The sequence below is a fragment of the Ambystoma mexicanum genome, chromosome 3q (genome assembly GCF_040938575.1).
Source record: "Ambystoma mexicanum isolate Mex_15411 chromosome 3q, UKY_AmexF1_1, whole genome shotgun sequence".
In the NCBI taxonomy this organism is placed as follows: Eukaryota; Metazoa; Chordata; class Amphibia; order Caudata; family Ambystomatidae; genus Ambystoma; species Ambystoma mexicanum.
Window position 1 is genome coordinate 577,916,978 of NC_090926.1, and position 15,367 is coordinate 577,932,344.

Below are 15,367 nucleotides of genomic sequence, written 5' to 3' on the forward strand. Positions count from 1 at the left end.
TTCGCCCACTGGGCCTTCCAGAGAACACAGAAGGATCCAGTATGGAACTCTTTCTGGAACAGTGGCTGGCGGATCTCTTTGCACCCAAATCCTTTTCAAAGTTTATCACAATAGAGCGGGCCCATCAGATGCCAGCAGGCAGACCAATTCCTGGCTCATCCCGAGAACAGTCATTGCTAAACTAAAAAAAATTATCGTGACAGGGATGTAATATTACAAATGGCCTGGACAAAAGGATCCATCACGTATAATGGTAACAGAATTGCCTTCTTCCCAGACTACACCCACAAGATCCAGAAGGCCAGACAGTCATTTGAACATCTGAAGAGGAATCTTCATTCCATGAACGTAAAGTATGGGTTGCTCTTTCCGGCCCAGCTGAGGATACAGCACAACGGCACCACAGTGCACTTTACTGACCCACGAGAAACCTGGAAATGGCCGGAAACTTCCATAGAAGGAGATTGGATGGCACACGGCCAAGACCTTGGGAACAGATCACGGAACAGAACACATCGAGATTAACCTCCATGATAACCTATTCCACAAGACCAACCTGATCCGGAAAGAGATGCCGACCCCTAAAGACCAACAGGCAGCATATGATAGAGCACAAATGGGCGGAAAGGGAACCTCGGAGACCACTTGGGAGCAATACATTGCACCGACCTTGACAATTGGTGTCCTAAAAACGGGGTGGAGAAATTGATTTCGGAGACCACCGCCCCGGACACGATCAACAAGTCCACATGGCAGGACACTGAAGTGGGGGGAAATAAAGGAAACGCACCTTTCCGGACGCCATGGTCCCATCAATATTTTGCCTGCCAAATATCACTACAAAGTCGGCGGCCATAAATGGCTACCACCCCGAAACCTGCGACTTCAGCTAGGACAGTAAGTTGTTGGCTTAGTCAAGGGTAGAAACGTTTGAACCGAGATCGGGATAGTTCTAATTCTTAAGTTGACGCTGACGCTGTATTTCCAAGCGTCAGCAATGTTCGGGCGACAGATACTTCAGGTTGGGGTGGAGTATAGGGAGGGGTAGGGGGAGGGGAAATTAAGAAATGTTTAATGTTGTCTAAATGTTACAGTATGTTCTTAGGTCCACATGATACGACTGATAGAGACATCCATCACACATCACCCAATGCCAAAGCACACCCACATGATGTCCCCGGTGTGTTCACTCTTTTACTATACAAAGCATATGGCAGCAACACTGACTCGACCAACATCCGTAGACCACCCTAGGTCCCTCAAACTACTCACCTGGAATGTGAATGGAATGGGCTCTGGAATTAAGAGGCGTCTCATCACCCAATTCCTAAACAGGCACTCCCTCGATATAGCCCTCATCACCGAAACACACTTAGCGGGTTCGACCTGCACCCTTTTCCGAAGAACAAATTACCATTCTGCATTCCACATAGGGTATACTATGGGATCTCGAGGTACCTTGATTTTACTGCACAAACGCATCCCGTTCACCCCACTCACAGTGGAACAAGACCCCAGAGGCTGCTATACGATCTTGCTTGGTACACTGTGGGGGGGAAACTCTTGCCTTTGTTGCAATATACTCTCCACCGGGACTCGGAGAGGAATTCCTAGATGACATCACCACCCTCGTAACGAAACACCAACTGGACATCTGGGTTCTAGGGGGGGGACTTTAATGACATAATGTGCAATACCCTAGATTGCACTCATAGTCGAGGTCGCAATCCAAATACTCCCACTAGATTGGCAGTGTTCGCATCTGCATTGGGCCTCCGAGATGTATGGAGGGAGCTCCACCCCGGAAACAACGGCTCCTCGTTCCACTCTGGGGCTCATGGCTCCCTTTCTAGATTAGATTACTTTTTCCTCCCCGCCATAGACATACATAGGATACTCAACGCAGAATTGCTCCCCCACGGCATTTCGGATCACTCACCATTAATTATGGAGATACGGGTGAATAGGCTAGCCCCCCCATCATGGCGGTTAAATAATTACTATCTAGGCTTCCCTGATATCATTGACCTTCTTACCAAAAAAACAAACAAATAATTTGAAATCAACACAATATCGGTCGATAGCCCTGTGGTGGTATGGGAAGCATGCAAAGCTGTGCTTAGGAGAGTGGGGATCTCCTGGATATCCAATAAAAGAAAAGAGCATCTATGCACACTGACAGAGGCTGAAAGGGAAGTGGGAGAATGGGAAGCCAGAAACATTCTTGATACGACCCCTCAGATCCACTGCTCCCTTCTTAAAGCTAAAGATCGTCTCCGTAATATTACGCAACACAATGGCATACACGCACATAGAGAATCGTGGGCCCGGATTTATGAATACGGGGATAAAGCTAATAAAATGTTGGCTTGGCTAGAACGGAGGGATGAGACCCAAAGACAGGTCAGGGAAATTGTAGACGAACATAATGAACGGGTTTACTCCGACCAGCAAATAGCTGAAGCCTTCGGTCGCTTTTATGCCACCCTTTACTGCAGCCCAATGTCCCTGCCAAATCTCTCCTTCTTAGACAGCATCACTCTGCCAAGGCCCTCCGAGCAACAGAGAGTGGAACTGGACAAAGACATCACCGAGGCCGAAATTACTGAGGCCATTGCACAGCTGCAGTCTGGGAAGACACAGGGTCCCAATGGCTTCCCGGTTGAAATCTGGAAGAAATTGGGCGGCGAGAAAATTGCAGCCCCCCTCCATAAGATGTTTCTCAGAGCCAGGGAGCAAGGTACCCTCCCACCATATCTGTGCAGTGCTACGATCGTAGTCCTCCCTAAACCGGATAAACCCCCCGAGCAGTGCACCTGATATGGACCCATTTCATTGATTAACAGAGAGGCCAAGATTCTCGCCAAACTCCTTGCTAATAGACTGCAACGGGTCTTCTCCTCATTGGTCCACCTGGACCAATGCGGCTTTATGCCACACAAATCAACTGTTACGCTCACCTGGTATCCCCACGGGGACGCCACCCAGCTGCCGGAACCCTGGTGCCCTTCTCGGTCGCTTCCGGGTATTATCAGCGGGGAGTTCTTTCTGGAAAACAGGTGGGCAATGTTCAAGGTAGAGCAACTGGGGAAATAACCACCCAACACCCGGTATGCCCGCAGCGCCTCCCCGGGCCTTTCCTCACCTTGTTTTGGGCTTTGGCGAGCTCTCCGTCCTGCCTTCTTGACAGGTGCGCGTTGTCCTCTGTGGGCGATTGCAATCGAGTTACTTCACTGATGCTGCCCCTTTGAGTCTGTCGGGTAGGTCTTATTACTGTTATTCTGTAAGCCTTTCTTTGAACTAATGATGTATTTTCTCTCCTGGTAGGTGCGTGAGAGTCCGCTGTGGGCCGTTGGCTGGATTTGAGCTCACCGGCAAGTGATGGTGTTTCGGGAGCGCCTCTATGCGGTAAGTGGGCGCTATACGTAGCGCAATGGTGCCGTGCTTCTGCTAACCTGTTGTCTTTTATTCCGGTTGACCGCTGCGTTCACCGAAGCAAGAGGCTCCTATGCGGTGCTGGTCGATGGGCGACTTGAGAGGTAAGTTGCCGGCTCTGATGTAAATATCTAATGTCTCTTTTCTCTCTTTTTGCAGGTTCGAAGATCCAAGAAACTTGCTGTTCCTTGGGTGCTGATTGCAGTCTGTGGTGGAATCTCAGGTAAGCTGCTGAAAATAACAATGTCCCTTTGTTTTGCAGGTGTGGACTTTTCGAGGTTCGAAGATGCTGCAGAACACGATGAGCGTCACGTTGCTGGAATGCAAAGTAACGCGAAGCGTGTACTGGAGTTCGGGTGTGGTTTATATAGCCTGCAGGCATCCCAGGTATCACTGGGCCTGCCACACCCAAAATGCTCGACCGCATGGTTTAGTTTAGGAACTGAGCCATGTGGAGGCATCCATGTTGTTGCGCAATGCCCTTATGGGCCCTGATTACTGCTCTAGCATATGAGCCTGGCGCCAAAGGCGCCAGGACTGACTCCAAGAGAGTCTGGGGGCAAATGTCAAGGCCCTTGAGGGCCTGATGGGGGTAGAAGTAGCCCACCTGGCCTGGCTATCCAGGCTTAGGGCAGGGATCGTGAGAGCACTCCCCCCTAAGGCCCCTCTCAAGGTGTTTCTTCTGTCCGGCCCAGGTTTAGTTGGGAAGTTTTGATGGTAGCTTTTAATCAGACGTGGTGCGTGAACATTTTCGCAGGGTTCCCAGGATCTATCTTGGGGTCCAAAACCTTTCCAATCGATTAGACAGTATAGCTTCCATCTTGAGTACTTAGAATCCAGTATGCCTTTAATTTCGAATTCTGGTTCTCCGTCGACAAGAATGGGTTTTGGTGCTGCCTTAATCTGTGTACCTGGCTGCACTGGTTTTAGAAGGGACACATGAAATACCGGATGGATGCGTAGATTGGGTGGTAAATCTAATTTGACGGGCGCCGGATTGATAACCGCCTTGATGGTGTAGGGTCCCAAATAGCTGGGTTGGAAGGTCCGGGTTCCTTTGATGGGTATGAACCTGGTGGCTAGCCAAACCTTGTCTCCTACTCGATAATCAGGGGCCATAGTCCTGTGTTGGTCGGCAAATAGTTTTTGCTTGTCTTTGGCATGAATTAGATGTTTTTTGGCCTTTTTGAAAGCCTGAGTGATGTTGGTGTGAAGGGTTTTTACCGCTGGCATTTCTAAGTTGGTTGGGAGATCCAATTCTGAGGTACGTGGGTGTCTGCCATAAAGAGTATAAAAGGGTGTTTGTCCAGTACTGGAATGTAAGGAGTTGTTATAAGCGTACTCGGCTATCCAAAGTAAGTCCTTCCAGTCTCTTAACTCGTGATGTAACATACACTGCAGGTACTGCTCAAGGGTCTGGTTGGTCCTTTCGATCTGGCCGTCCGTTTGGGGGTGGTGGCTAGTGGATAGCCGGACGTCAATTTGTGCCATTGCACAACACTTTCTCCAAAAGTTGGAAACAAACTGACTACCTCGATCGGAGATCAGGATCAATGGGAAGCCGTGTAATTTAACAATATTGTCCAGAAACACCTTGGCTAGAGTGGAGGCATCTGGAAGGCCTTTGAGTGGAATAAAATGGGCCATCTTTGAGAAAAGGTCTACAACTACAAGGATGGTGTTAAATCCTTGACTGGTAGGTAGATCAGTGATGAAGTTGAGGGAAAGGGTGTGCCATGGCGCTGGAGGAATGTCCAAAGGTTTCAGAAGGCCAGATGGTTTGTGTTTTTGTGATTTATTTTGTGCGCAGACTCCACAATATTGGATGTATTGGATGATATCTATTCGCCAAGTAGGCCACCAGAAGTTCTGTTTCACCTTGGCTAAGGTCTTGGTAATCCCGGGGTGCCCTTCGATCAGGGAATCGTGGTCACCAGAAATGACTTGTTGTTGTACGTTCTTGGTGGGGATGTATAGGCAGCCCTTAAAGAAGGGTAAACGGTCTTGGATGGAATATTGTTCTCTGTGCGCTTGCCATGCAGGGAGGGTATCCGGATTCATGGTTTGTTGGATTTCCTTTTTCAGTTCCATGTGGATTAAGGCTGTAGTAAGGCCTAAGAGTTTGTCTTCAGGTATGATGGGGACTGGATCTGGCACCGTATAGACCAAGTCATCAGTGTCAGTACGAGAAAGTGCGTCAGCTTTTCCATTCTTGACGCCTCGTCGAAATGTTATGACAAAATCATATTCGGCGAAAAAGAGAGGCCATCGCAGTTGGCGTGACTATTGGGCCTTTGCTGTTTTAAGATATTGCAGATTTCGGTGATCAGTAATAACTGTAATGGTGTGTCTGGCTCCCAGAAGATAGTGTCGCCAGGCCTTGAAGGCGGATTTGATTGCTAAGAGTCCTTTGTCTGTGATGGTGTAATTAATTTCTGGAGGTGAAAATTTCTCCGACCAGAAGGCCACTGGATGTAGCTGGCCAGTTTCGGGATCCCTTTGTGAGAGGACAGGTCCCATAGCTATACTGGAAGCGTCTGTTTCCACAATATACGCGAGGTATGGACGTGGATGTCGCAGGATCGGTGCTGAGGTGAATCTTCTCTTTAGTTCCTGAAAAGCCTTTTCCGCATCTTCGGTCCAGGCGAATTTCTTATTATTTTTTCTTAACAATGTGGTGATCAGGTGTACAACCTGTGAGAAGTCTGGTATGAACCGGCGGTAGAAGTTCGCAAAACCCAACATGCTCTGTACCCCTTTTATTGATGTTGGAGATGGCCATTTCAAAACGGCATCCGCCTTATGCAAGTCCATTCTGATGCCTCCTGGAGTAAGAACGAAACCCAGAAATTCAACTTCGGTGACGTGAAAAAAATACTTTTCCATTTTTGCATATAAACAATGTTCCCGGAGCTTGGATAGAACTGAACGGACGTGCTTGATGTGATCCTGTTTTGAAGTTGAGTCCACTAAGATATCATCTATGCATACTAGGGCGCAGACATCTATTAACTCTCTCAAAACGTCATTCATAAAATACTGAAACGCTGCAGGGGCGTTACATAACCCATAGGGCATGACTTGGTATTCGAACAAACCATACTTGGTGCGGAAAGCAGTCTTCCACTCGTCTCCGCTTCTGACCCGCACCAGGTGGTATGCTCCTCGAAGGTCCAGTTTGGTGTAAATTTGGGCATCTTTGACTTGGTCTAGCATTTCAGGGATGAGTGGCAAGGGGTAACGGTTCTTTACAGTGATCTGGTTTAATGCGCAGTAGTCGATACAGGTTCTCAGGTCCCCTTCTTTTTTCGGTACGAAGAATAAAGGACTGGCTGCTGGGGACTTGGATGGCCAGATGAATCCATTAGCGAGGTACTGGTCTAGATAAGCCTTCAAATGAAGGTTTTCGGGTTCTGTGAGAGCATAGATCCTGCCACAAGGGACCTGCGCACCCGGTACAAGGTCGATCTGGCAGTCATAGGGCCTGTGCGGAGGCAGGGTGTTTGCTTGGTCCTTCTGGAATACATCCTGGAAATCTTGGTATTCTTCAGGCAAAGTATTAGTCACTCCCAAAGCTGCCACTTCTGGAGTCGTAGAGATACTGAAAGTAGGTTTGTGTCCTTGGTAATAGCAGGCTGGAGAGCAGTTGCTGGGAAAGGTTAATTTTCTTGCCCGCCAGTCAATCATAGGGTTGTGAGCAACTAACCATGGCATACTAGTATGAGCCGGAATTGAGGTGCCTTGATGAGATCGAACGAAATGAGTTCTCGGTGTCCGTCCTGGCACAGCAAGGTTAATTCGGCTGTGCGCTGGGTTACGGGTCCGGAAGCGATTTCAGTCCCATCCACTGTGGTTACCTTATCTGTAGTCGGCTTGGAACATAGGGGAAGCCCCATCTCTGTAGCTAGGTCCTGATCTATATAATTCCCAACAGCTCCGCTGTCGATATATGCTTCAATGGCATGCATTCTTGACGTTTGTTGGTTATTAATCAAGGTCACCGGAATTGCAAAGTGTGAGGTCGGTGGCTCCTTTACCTCACTCGACAAACTGACCTCTATGTTTGCCGAGCTGGGCAGTTTCCCGACTGACTCTCTTCCTCTTTTTCCATGGCTCCAACGAACTTCCTCTGAGGTTTCACTAGGCAGTCCCTCAGGAAATGCCCGGACTTCCCGCAGTATAGACATAGTTGTTGTCTCCTTTTATCTCGTTCTTGTTTTGTTAGAGGGGGTCGTACCCCTCCAATTTGCATGGGTTCCACAGTATTCTCTTGTAGTCGAGGTACATTGTCTCTAGGCCGAGCGTACCCAGGCTGAGGGTCCATCTTTGAACGGTCTGCTTTTCGGTCTTGCAACCGGTGATCCAGTTTCACAACCAGGTCTATGAATTCAGAACAATCTCTGGGAGGGTCAACCACTTGAGCTAGAACATCCTTTAATTCACCTCGTAAGCCCCGATGAAACAATGTGGTTCTTTTGTTCTCAGGCCACCTAGCTTCAGCAACCAGTCGGTCGAAAGTAGCAATGTACGTTAACAAATCCTGATTTCACTGTCAGAGGGAAAGGAGTTCATTGTCCACAGCTTGTTCACGGGTATGGCGAGCGAAGAGTTTATCCATTTCCCTCTGAAAGTCTCCAAAATTATGTAATAATGGGTCATCCTGGGACACCAACGGTACCAACCAATCCGAGGCACTGCCACTTAAGTATGATAAAACAAAGGCTACCCGGGCTTGGTCATTTGGGAATGCTCCAGGCCTGCAAAGAAAATGAAGGCGACACTGATTTATGAAGGCTGCGTATTTACGTGGATCTCCAGAAAACCTCTCCGGGGATGCCAAAGGAACTGTACCTGGTAACACGACTTGTACAGGAGTAGAGACTGTGGATGACATACTAGGATTTTTCATCGGTGGGTTGTTTCCAGGTAGAGGTGTCTGACCCGCATGGGATTGCAAGACTTGCCTGCTAATGTCTTCGGTATGCTCTTTAGTCACCAACAAGTCTCTCCGAAGAGCGTTAGTCTCCTGCCTGGCAGAGTGAACCTCTGCACGAAGTTCTCCCAATAAGTGGGCCAATTGGTATAATTCTGATGTTTCCATGGCGCCCATGTGGATAGATTTGGTAGGCTTCGCGTTCTGTTACGCTCACCTGGTATCCACGGAGACGCCACCCAGCTGCCGGAACCCTGGTGCCCTTCTCGGTCGCTCCCGGGTATTATCAGCGGGGAGTTCTTTCTGGAAAACAGGTGGGCAATGTTCAAGGTAGAGCAACTGGGGAAATAACCACCCAACACCCGGTATGCCCGCAGCGCCTCCCCGGGCCTTTCCTCACCTTGTTTTGGGCTTTGGCGAGCTCTCCGTCCTGCCTTCTTGGCAGGGGCGCGTTGTCCTCTGTAGGTGATTGCAATCGAGTTACTTCACTGATGCTGCCCCTTTGAGTCTCTCGGGTAGGTCTTATTACTGTTATTCTGTAAGCCTTTCTTTGAACTAATGATGTCTTTTCTCTCCCGGTAGGTGCGCGAGAGTCCCCTGTGGGCCGTTGGCTGGATTTGAGCTCACCGGCAAGTGATGGTGTTTCGGGAGCACCTTGATGCGGTAAGTGGGCGCTATACGTAGCGCTATGGTGCTGTGCTTCTGCTAACTTGTTGTCTTTTATTCCGGTTGGCCGCTGCGTTCACCGAAGCAAGAGGCTTCTAAGCGGTGCTGGTCGATGGGCGACTTGAGAGGTAAGTTGCCAGCTCTGATGTAAATGTCTAATGTCTCTTTTCTCTCTTTTTGCAGGTTCGAAGATCCAAGAAGCTTGCTGTTCCTTGGGAGCTGATTGCAGTCTGTGGTGGAATCTCAGGTAAGCTGCTGAAAATAACGATGTCCCTTTTTTTTTGCAGGTGCTGACTTTTCGAGGTTCGAAGATGCTGCAGAACACGATGAGCGTCACGTTGCTGGAATGCAAAGTAACACGAAGCGTGTACTGGAGTTTGGGTGTGGGTTATATAGCCTGCAGGCATCCCAGGTATCACTGGGCCTGCCACACCCAAAATTCTAGACCGCATGGTTCACTTTAGGAACTGAGCCATGTGGAGGCATCCATATTGTTTGCGCAATGCCCTTATGGGCCCTGATTACTGCTCTAGCATATGAGCCTGGCGCCAAAGGTGCCAGGACTGACTCCAAGAGAGTCTGGGGGCAAATGTCAAGGCCCTTGAGGGCCTGATGGGGGTAGAAGTAGCCCACCTGGACTGGCTATCCAGGCTTAGGGCAGGGATCGTGACATCACCGCGGATGAATATGCTACGACTTCATGTACTGCTGGAACGTGCCCCTATCATAGATGAGCCACTAGCGCTACTTGCAAGTGACTTCGAGAAAGCGTTTGATTCAGTAATATGGGATAGCCTCTAGGAAACCATGCGGCGCATGGGGTTTGGCGAGGCCTTCTTAAGCTGGGTATAATTGCTATACACGGGACCGCGGGCAGTAGTAAAGGTGAATGGGCGGCCCTCTGGATTGTTCCCGCTCGGGAGAGGCATACGGCAGGGTTGTCCCTTATCCCCCCTCCTATTTGTGATTGAGTCACTTGCCCTATGGTTTTGTCAAAGCAATGAGTGGTCTGGATTTAAATGGTGGGATGCCAGTGAAGATAAAGTATCCCTATATGCCGACAATCTATTAATATACTTGAGTGACCCAACCCGAACCTGCCCAATAATCACATAGATGCTGACACACTTCACAGAATTCAGTGGACTGAAGGTCAACTGGGGAAAGTCGGTTTTCTTCCCGGTGAAGGGTAGGATGCACGCTATTCGCCAAGATTGCCTGTACAAAATAGAGAATGACGGTTTTCGTTATTTGGGAATCTGGATTTATGGGGACCTCTCAAAATACACGACCCACAATCTATATCCAATCACAGACCGCTTTACTATCGGCTTCCGACACTGGAAACTCCTTCCTCTACCACTGATGGGACGAGCTGCACTCTTCAAAATTATGACTTTACTGCGATATCTGTATGTGTTGCAGAATGCTCCACTTAGAATCCCTCACCTGGAGTTTGACTGGGTCGAAAGCCTTCTTAGAGAACTTATATGGGTGGGAGGGCAGTCCCGAATTGCACTCACTACGCTGCAGAGATCGGTTTGGGAGGGAAGCATTGGGGTACCGCGCCTCCAAACCTATTAATGGGCAGGCCAATTGGCAGTGGTTAATGACCTACTCCACGGAGACTGGGAACTGCCACACATTAGAGCTGAACTGACCAATATTCAAGATATTCAACCAGTCCACCTGCTCTACCAGCCACTCACTAGACCTCTGCCGCAGACGATGAGTGCACACACCACCATGGTTTGGAAACAAGAACATGTTTTCATCGGATGGGGGCACAAGGTCTCCACGGTACAACCCTTATGCCACAACAATAATTTACCTGAGTTGAACAAACTCAGGGTATGGCCCAGGTGATCAGAGGTGGGGATCGCTAAAGTCAGTGATGTTCTCACCAGAGGTGGCATAGCCTCGTTTGAGATCCTGCAACAGAGATTCCAACTCCCAATCCCTGAGCGTTATCACTACACGCAATTTACTCATGCCCTGACCAAACACATTCAGATAAACACTACGGTGCCAGAATGCACACCCATGGAGCGTAAAGTACTTCCGGCAGGCATCCCCACTAAACTTATCTCTATCTTATATAATGCTATAACAGCCTTTGCTACTCCGGAGCTGTCTAATCTCACGGGGAAATGGGAAAGTGATGTAGGAACTAAAGCCAGAAGACTGGATACAGGTACTAATGCACCCGCGAGAAATTGCCATTTCATCCAGACTCTGCCTGATTCAACTTAAAATACTGCATCGAGTCTATTATCCCAAAATGGCACTATATGGCTGGAAACGGGCCTCAAATCCAAACTTTTTACGGTGCTACGACGAGGAAGGCACGTTCATACACATTTTCACGCTCTGAAACACTTGTGTACGAGCGCGATAGAAATAAAATATCAATATCCTATGGGAATGCCCTCGAATTAAACTCTTCTGGAGTCAATGCTGTGACAGACTAACTGAAACTATTGCCCGCACCATAACACTAGATCCGAAAATGCTGCTCCTGGGCATCCCAGACAAGAACGTTGCTAATAAATGGGAAGAATTGTTCCTATCTACGGCCGCAGGCATGATAAAACACAATATTGCTAAAAAATGGGGTGTTCCGGAATGCCCGACCATCGACCAATGGGCTGCCGACATGGACATGTGTGCGGCTCTGGAACACAGAGTCTACACAGCGAGAGGCTGCCCAGCTAAAGCTGAGAAAATAGGGGGAAGTGGGAAGATGGGAGGGACTGAACACTTAAATGTGCAGTGAGATGTGATGTCTACGGGGATTGTCACTATGATCATGTATATGATGATATCCTATAAGACCTTGAGTACAGTGTGTGGATTTGTGTAGTTATATGTACATTTCTTACGGTGTTTTCTTGATTTGTTATCAAAATCAATAAAAAGTTTTATTAAATAAAAACAAAGCCGTCAAGACTATTTCCAGGGTTTTAGTCACGTTGCCTAAGTTATTCATCACACACATTAGATCACTTTTGGGGTCTTGAAAATTACAACTCACGCTCTTATTTTGGTGCTGAACAGTGGCTTCATCACAAGCCGGTTGGGTTGTTTGAGCCGGTTTTGTCATTTGAGCCTCTTGCCCACCTTTCTCCCCATACCCGTCTTTTAGGGCAGGTCTTGCAATAAAGTGCCATCTACATGTTTTTCCCGTCACAACCCCATTCTGAAATTCCCAACCCCCCTCCCTGCTTGTCCCACTCACCCCACTCGAAAAAGCACATTTACTATGATTTTGGGCCACTGCTGATGTGAAAGGGAAACACACTGGTTTGGGGGCCGAGGGAATACATATCGAGTTATCTCTTGTGTGGGAAACTTCAACTAGGGGAGACAGGGCTACTAACTCCCCTACCTGCACAGGGTTTCTTTTCTTCATTAGAACCGTCTTGTGTGACCCGGACCCCCTCTTTGGGCTTATAGCCTTAGGTGGAGGGGAGAAAATAATAGAGCTTAAGGTCTGCACCTCCCCAACCTTTATCATCCCTTGAGGGTCGTCGGCCAATGTACCCACAGTACTAGATCCACTAGCGTCCGTCACACATTTTCTTAACACATACTCTGGAGCAGACTCTGGAGACTCTAGAGTCTCTAGCGACTCTGACAACTTCTCCTTCACATTGTTGTTTACAATGATGGCTCTGGGGTCGTTTTCTGGTGTTGTCGACGTTCCCCCTCCCTAGGTCAGCCTGATTAGTCACAAGATCTGGAAACGCCAGTAGTTCCAGGTCAGTAATTTCTTTCATCAAGTTTTTACTTGCCGACAGAAGATAATTAAATGACTCATCCATAATGTTTCCTCCAACCTGTAAAGACTGGAGGGGGTGTCTGTACTTCTGCTCTCTATATGGTATAGGAGAGGCACAGAGGACCCCAGTTAGGATTCTCTATTACGGTAGCAATGGATGAGCAATCAAGGCCTAGCTTCTAAGGAGGTGATGCAGGTTGGTTCTTAAGTACAGTGTAGTCCCCAAGCACCCACAAAGGAATGTCCGCACACTGTATTAGTTAAAACACAGTCTTTATATAATTAAGGTTCAAGGTTATATACACAATCATAATAACTAACTTTGTGCTCAGTTAATCTACAATGGCAAATATATACAGTTCTAAGTGGTACCACAATTATCATTAGATCTCATTAAAGTGCATCAAATATACTCTGGTGAAATGTCACACAGATCAAATTAATAAAGGCAACCAACAATAGACATAGGAGGAAAGCTGTTGGTTAGAACAATTGGCAGAATACTGGTCCCTACCACTAGACACCGTTCTGTGTGGAGATCCCCCACCTGGGCAACCTGTAAATAAAGATATATCGTACAAGCCCAGTCCATATATTGTTCAATGAGTCTTATTTCCTTCTACAATGTTTCTACCACCCCAATGTACCTGGAATAGCAGGGTTCGATGACGGGTCGTCGACGGATCCTTCTTGAGCGGCTCCCTTTAAAGCAGGAGGCACGGATCATCGAGATCCCTCGAAGAAAAGGGTGAACAACGGCGGTGAGGTAGCAGCTCTGGTCCTGGCGGTGCTCTGTGATGACGAGTCCAGGACGTCCTGCAAGCAGTAGGCGTGCGGGGCACCTCGATGACGTTAGGTCAGGACCACAAAGAGTTTGTGAAGAACTGTGGCCCAGCAATGGCGTCGAGTTGTCCGGCGTCTCTGCGATCTTTAGGTGGCGGGAAGCCCACCGGCAGATGCTCCTCGGTGCGTCAACGGCCTGGCCTTCTCCGGCGTGATAAGGTGGTCGGCAGCGCAGACGAGCGCATCCGTCCGGCGTGTCTGTGATCTTTGGGTGGCGGGAAGCCCACAGGTGGATGCTCCTCGGTGCGTCAACGGCCTGGCCTTCTCCGGCGGGATAAGGCGGTCGGCAGCGCAGACGAACGCATCCATGAATCAAAATGTCTTAGGCAAAGGAGCATTGCGGCTCCAGTCATCGACGGCACAGCTTCAAGCAGTCCCCTCTTCTGAGCAACTAACTTTGACGGGCCTCCAGTGGTTATAGCAAACCTGCGAACCCTGGTCGATGACGGTGGACGGCTGTCCGGTGCTTCTTTTCGTTTCTCATCGGCGGTTCCTGTCTTGGGCTGACAGTCTTTCGTAGGCTGACTTCCAGGGCGCTTCGGCGAAGGTTAGCGGTGCACAATGGTCCCTCATAGCTCGGGAAGAGGGCACCTAACCAGGTCCTCTCTGGGTCAGTCCTTGGAGACACAGCAGCTTTCATATCGATGAAGTAGAGCAACAACACTACTTCTCTTCCAGCAGGGCTTCAAGGTTAAGCTTCAGTTTCAATGTCAGGTTCAACTCCAGCTTCTGAACGAATTCTAGCAGTGAGAGGATCCCAGATATACTAGTTGATCTCCCATTCATTCTGCTGGGTCACACTCAGGCAACCAATCACTCAGAAGGGCATTCAGCAGTCAGTCAGCCAATCAGGCGCACAGTGCATTCAGGCCATTCTTCTCCATCCAGACACTCACAAGACAGAATGTGGATTCGGAGAAGTACCACGCCATTCAACACTACACACTGCATTCATACCGGTTTCGGGCAGGGCAGTCTCAGTCATTGTGTCAAACATCAGATACCAGACATCCACAACAAGAAGTGTATATTTGTCATACACTCCATTCACCCAGGTCCCACCCACAGGTGTACCCACAACAAACGGTCGTTTGGAAGGCTCCAGCCAGTCTGGTCGGCACTTCCCCACACTACCATATAAGGAACTTCCACCCAACAACCAGTCAGGGGCAAGGGACAGAGTCAGGGCTTCCCGGGACGTCGGGAAAACAAAGGTAACAGGCGATGAAGGGAAAGAGGCTATGGGGACCATCTTGTCTCCATCAGGAATCTACTGATTCCAATGCCAGGGTCTGGGCATCCCCAAAATGGAGGGCGTTCAGGGCACCTGTCAATCCAGCACAGAGCTGTCAACAGCCCATACCCTGCTCTGTGGGCCACACACAGGTGCCCAAAACATACACTAGGGGCACTGGTTTGTACCCCCACCCATGGGTGCCATAAGGGTATACCATGGGTCTGTACACCAAACCAAAAGAGAGCTGCACCGCCAGGAGTCCCACATGAACTCATGTGTGGAAAACACGACAGAACACACGATAAAAAGCAGTAAAGGACAAGGATACGGAGGTCCTGTCCCTCCAATGCATTTCCAGCATCACATCACCCCAACAGTTCTTAGTAGGGGAGACGCTGACAGGGAGTCTAACGTATAGCACTCTCCATGGCTCATAATGCTTAACACCTCAGGGGTTATACTTTCATAAGCA